Genomic DNA, 5,701 nt, shown 5'->3' on the forward strand with positions numbered 1-5,701 from the left:
GGCCGTTTCGGTATACGGGGGGCCGCCCGGGAAGTGCCGTGGTCGGGGTATGGCTCAGGGGCTCGCTGGGGCTTCAAAACGGCCAAGAAAAAAAAAATGACCCAAAACACGCCACCTACCGGCCGCTCGCGGGTGCCCGGGGTCGGGGTATGGGTCTAGCCTGTGCCGGGGCTTCAAATATGGAGAAAAAAAAAATTTCAAAAAAAGGGCCCCCATCGGCCCCCCGGGTAGTGCCGGGGTCGGGGGGCATGATTCTGGGGCGCCCCAGAGCCAAGTAGGCGCCTGGAGGAAAGGAAAAAAAAACTTTAACTTTTTTTTGACCACCAGGGGTGGGGGGGTCTCATGCCCCATCGGGTGCCCGCCCCGAGTGCCTCTCAGGCGGATACATTTTCACCCGTGTGCGGGAGACACATATGGTGCATGGTCCGTGTATACACCATATGTGTAGTATGGGCAAAACCACTGTAAAGTCATACTGCCATTGACTTCCATTCATTTTCCCAGGATGACTTATATACTCTATGGTAGCTGTCTGGTGGACTGGGGGCCGCGACAATGTTACGCTTGTAAGTCAGAAGCTGGGAAATGCACTGCGAAGCTGGGAAAACCGTTTTTCGAGCTCATTTTCGGTTCCGCCCAACGGATTTTGATCAAAATAGGCTCATTCGAAAGGTATTAACCGGGGGCACACGGAAAACCGGGACTAATAACGCGCACGTGCGCGTGCGCGAAACGGGAAGCAAAAGAAAACTTCAATCGGAGCTACAACCGTGAACCGTCGCAGATAGGGCGGAAATTTCAACGCACGTCGCTGCGTCTCACTCCAACTTAAATAACAAAACTGTCCCCAGCGAAATCGGTTGGATAAAACGGAAACGGGAAGCGAAAGAAAACGTTAAACGTCAACACCGAAATGGCTATCGTCAATTCCAATGTGAAAACAACTCGCACGTATGTGTCTTACTCTAAAGCAGTGTATAAAACTATCCCCAGCCAAATCAGAGCTACGCAACGAAAACGGGAAGCGAAACAAAACTTTAAACGGAGCTACCGAATTGGAAATCATCAATCCTGGGAAAATAACAACTCACACGTGTGCCCCTTATTCTAACTTGAATTTAGAAACCGTCCTCAACAAAATCCCACGTTCGGGTGAATAACTGTGAATTTTAAGGCACATGCCTCTCTGGGCTGGGAGAGTGCATTCAAATAGGAGAAATTGGCTTCATTTAGAGGCATCTCCACTTAGGGACGTCGTAGCACCTTAACTCGGGTGGCGTTGGAAAGGTCTGGTCCAGGGGAACACGGGCGTGTCAAGTTTGCCACGCGCACGCGCATCCCCGCTAAACAGGGGCCAAAACAAAACTTTAAACGGAGCTACCGAATTGGAAACCATCAATCCTGGGAAAATAACAACTCACACGTGTGCCCCTTATGCTAACTTGAATTTAGAAACCGTCCTCAACAAAATCCCACGTTCGGGCGCAAAACTGCACGTTTGAGGCCACATTTTCAATGATGCTGGAAACTTACATTCAAAGCTGGGAAAATGTGCTCATCTACAGGCATCCCCACTTAGGGACGTCGTAGCACCTTGACTCGGGTGGCGTTGGAAAGGTCTGGTCCAGGGGAACACGGGCGTGTCAAGGTTGCCACGCGCACGCGCATCCCCGCTAAACAGGAGCCCAAACAAAACTTTAAACGGAGCTACCGAATTGGAAACCATCAATCCTGGGAAAATAACAACTCACACGTGTGCCCCTTATGCTAACTTGAATTTAGAAACCGTCCTCAACAAAATCCCACGTTCGGGCGCAAAACTGCACGTTTGAGGCCACATTTTCAATGATGCTGGAAACTTACATTCAAAGCTGGGAAAATGTGCTCATCTACAGGCATCCCCATTTAGGGACGTCGTAGCACCTTGACTCGGGTGGCGTTAGAAAGGTCTGGTCCAGGGGAACACGGGCGTGTCAAGGTTGCCACGCGCACGCGCATCCCCGCTGAACAGGAGCCCAAACAAAACTTTAAACGGGGCTACGGAAAAGGGGAGGGCTTTTTCGGGGACAACCACCACTCACCTCGGTTCCCCCCATCCCAACTTGAATTTAGAAACCGTCCCCAGCCAAATCCCACGTTCGGGGGCAAAACTGCTCGTTTGAGGCCACATTTTCAATGATACTGGAAACTTACATTCAAAGTTGGGAAAAGGTGTTCATTTACAGGCATCTCCACTTAGGGACGTCGTAGCACCTTAACTCAGGCGGCGTTAGAAAGGTCTGGTCCAGGGGAACACGGGCGTGTCAAGGTTGCCACGCGCACGCGCATCCCCGCTAAACAGGAGCCCAAACAAAACTTTAAACGGGGCTACGGAAAAGGGGAGAGCTTTTTCGGGGACAAACACCACTCACGTCGGTGCCCCCTGTTCCAACTTGAATTTAGAAACCGTCCTCAACAAAATCCCACGTTCGGGTGAATAACTGTGAATTTTAAGGCACATGCCTCTCTGGGCTGGGAGAGTGCATTCAAATAGGAGAAATTGGCTTCATTTAGAGGCATCCCCACTTGGGGACGTCGTAGCACCTTAACTCAGGTGGCGTTAGAAAGGTCTGGTCCAGGGGAACACGGGCGTGTCATGTTTGCCACGCGCACGCGCATCCCCGTTGAACAGGAGCCCAAACAAAACTTTAAACGGGGCTACGGAAAAGGGGAGGGCTTTTTCGGGGACAACCACCACTCACCTCGGTGCCCCCCATCCCAACTTGAATTTAGAAACCGTCCCCAGCCAAATCCCACGTTCGGGGGCAAAACTGCACGTTTGAGGCCACATTTTCAATGATACTGGAAACTTACATTCAAAGTTGGGAAAAGGTGTTCATTTACAGGCATCCCCACTTGGGGACGTCGTAGCACCTTAACTCAGGCGGCGTTAGAAAGGTCTGGTCCAGGGGAACACGGGCGTGTCAAGGTTGCCACGCGCACGCGCTTCCCCGCTGAACAGGAGCCCAAACAAAACTTTAAACGGGGCTACGGAAAAGGGGAGGGCTTTTTCGGGGACAACCACCACTCACCTCGGTGCCCCCCGTCCCAACTTGAACTTAGAAACCGTCCCCAGCGAAATCCCACGTTCGGGCGAATAACTGTGAATTTTAAGCCCCTTTTCCTCTCAAGCTGGAAACGTGCAAAGTTGGGAAAAGGTGTTCATTTACAGGCATCTCCACTTAGGGACGTCGTAGCACCTTAACTCAGGCGGCGTTAGAAAGGTCTGGTCCAGGGGAACACGGGCGTGTCAAGGTTGCCACGCGCACGCGCATCCCCGCTGAACAGGAGCCCAAACAAAACTTTAAACGGGGCTACGGAAAAGGGGAGGGCTTTTTCGGGGACAACCACCACTCACCTCGGTGCCCCCCATCCCAACTTGAATATAGAAACCGTCCCCAGCCAAATCCCACGTTCGGGGGCAAAACTGCTCGTTTGAGGCCACATTTTCAATGATACTGGAAACTTACATTCAAAGTTGGGAAAATGTGCTCATCTACAGGCATCCCCACTTGGGGACGTCGTAGCACCTTGACTCAGGCGGCGTTGGAAAGGTCTGGACCAGGGGAACACGGGGGTGTCAAGTTTGCCACGCGCACGCGCTTCCCCGCTGAACAGGAGCCCAAACAGAACTTTAAACGGGGCTACGGAAAAGGGGAGGGCTTTTTCGGGGACAACCACCACTCACCTCGGTGCCCCCCATCCCAACTTGAATATAGAAACCGTCCCCAGCCAAATCCCACGTTCGGGGGCAAAACTGCTCGTTTGAGGCCACATTTTCAATGATACTGGAAACTTACATTCAAAGTTGGGAAAATGTGCTCATCTACAGGCATCCCCACTTGGGGACGTCGTAGCACCTTAACTCAGGCGGCGTTAGAAAGGTCTGGTCCAGGGGAACACGGGCGTGTCAAGGTTGCCACGCGCACGCGCTTCCCCGCTGAACAGGAGCCCAAACAAAACTTTAAACGGGGCTACGGAAAAGGGGAGGGCTTTTTCGGGGACAACCACCACTCACCTCGGTGCCCCCCGTCCCAACTTGAACTTAGAAACCGTCCCCAGCGAAATCCCACGTTCGGGCGAATAACTGTGAATTTTAAGCCCCTTTTCCTCTCAAGCTGGAAACGTGCAAAGTTGGGAAAAGGTGTTCATTTACAGGCATCTCCACTTAGGGACGTCGTAGCACCTTAACTCAGGCGGCGTTAGAAAGGTCTGGTCCAGGGGAACACGGGCGTGTCAAGGTTGCCACGCGCACGCGCATCCCCGCTGAACAGGAGCCCAAACAAAACTTTAAACGGGGCTACGGAAAAGGGGAGGGCTTTTTCGGGGACAACCACCACTCACCTCGGTGCCCCCCATCCCAACTTGAATATAGAAACCGTCCCCAGCCAAATCCCACGTTCGGGGGCAAAACTGCTCGTTTGAGGCCACATTTTCAATGATACTGGAAACTTACATTCAAAGTTGGGAAAATGTGCTCATCTACAGGCATCCCCACTTGGGGACGTCGTAGCACCTTGACTCAGGCGGCGTTGGAAAGGTCTGGACCAGGGGAACACGGGGGTGTCAAGTTTGCCACGCGCACGCGCTTCCCCGCTGAACAGGAGCCCAAACAGAACTTTAAACGGGGCTACGGAAAAGGGGAGGGCTTTTTCGGGGACAACCACCACTCACCTCGGTGCCCCCCATCCCAACTTGAATATAGAAACCGTCCCCAGCCAAATCCCACGTTCGGGGGCAAAACTGCTCGTTTGAGGCCACATTTTCAATGATACTGGAAACTTACATTCAAAGTTGGGAAAATGTGCTCATCTACAGGCATCCCCACTTGGGGACGTCGTAGCACCTTAACTCAGGCGGCGTTAGAAAGGTCTGGTCCAGGGGAACACGGGCGTGTCAAGGTTGCCACGCGCACGCGCTTCCCCGCTGAACAGGAGCCCAAACAAAACTTTAAACGGGGCTACGGAAAAGGGGAGGGCTTTTTCGGGGACAACCACCACTCACCTCGGTGCCCCCCGTCCCAACTTGAACTTAGAAACCGTCCCCAGCGAAATCCCACGTTCGGGCGAATAACTGTGAATTTTAAGCCCCTTTTCCTCTCAAGCTGGAAACGTGCAAAGTTGGGAAAAGGTGTTCATTTACAGGCATCTCCACTTAGGGACGTCGTAGCACCTTAACTCAGGCGGCGTTAGAAAGGTCTGGTCCAGGGGAACACGGGCGTGTCAAGGTTGCCACGCGCACGCGCATCCCCGCTGAACAGGAGCCCAAACAAAACTTTAAACGGGGCTACGGAAAAGGGGAGGGCTTTTTCGGGGACAACCACCACTCACCTCGGTGCCCCCCATCCCAACTTGAATATAGAAACCGTCCCCAGCCAAATCCCACGTTCGGGGGCAAAACTGCTCGTTTGAGGCCACATTTTCAATGATACTGGAAACTTACATTCAAAGTTGGGAAAATGTGCTCATCTACAGGCATCCCCACTTGGGGACGTCGTAGCACCTTGACTCAGGCGGCGTTGGAAAGGTCTGGACCAGGGGAACACGGGGGTGTCAAGTTTGCCACGCGCACGCGCTTCCCCGCTGAACAGGAGCCCAAACAGAACTTTAAACGGGGCTACGGAAAAGGGGAGGGCTTTTTCGGGGACAACCACCACTCACCT

The sequence above is a fragment of the Osmerus mordax genome (genome assembly GCF_038355195.1).
Source record: "Osmerus mordax isolate fOsmMor3 chromosome 7 unlocalized genomic scaffold, fOsmMor3.pri SUPER_7_unloc_2_7, whole genome shotgun sequence".
NCBI lineage: Eukaryota > Metazoa > Chordata > Actinopteri > Osmeriformes > Osmeridae > Osmerus > Osmerus mordax.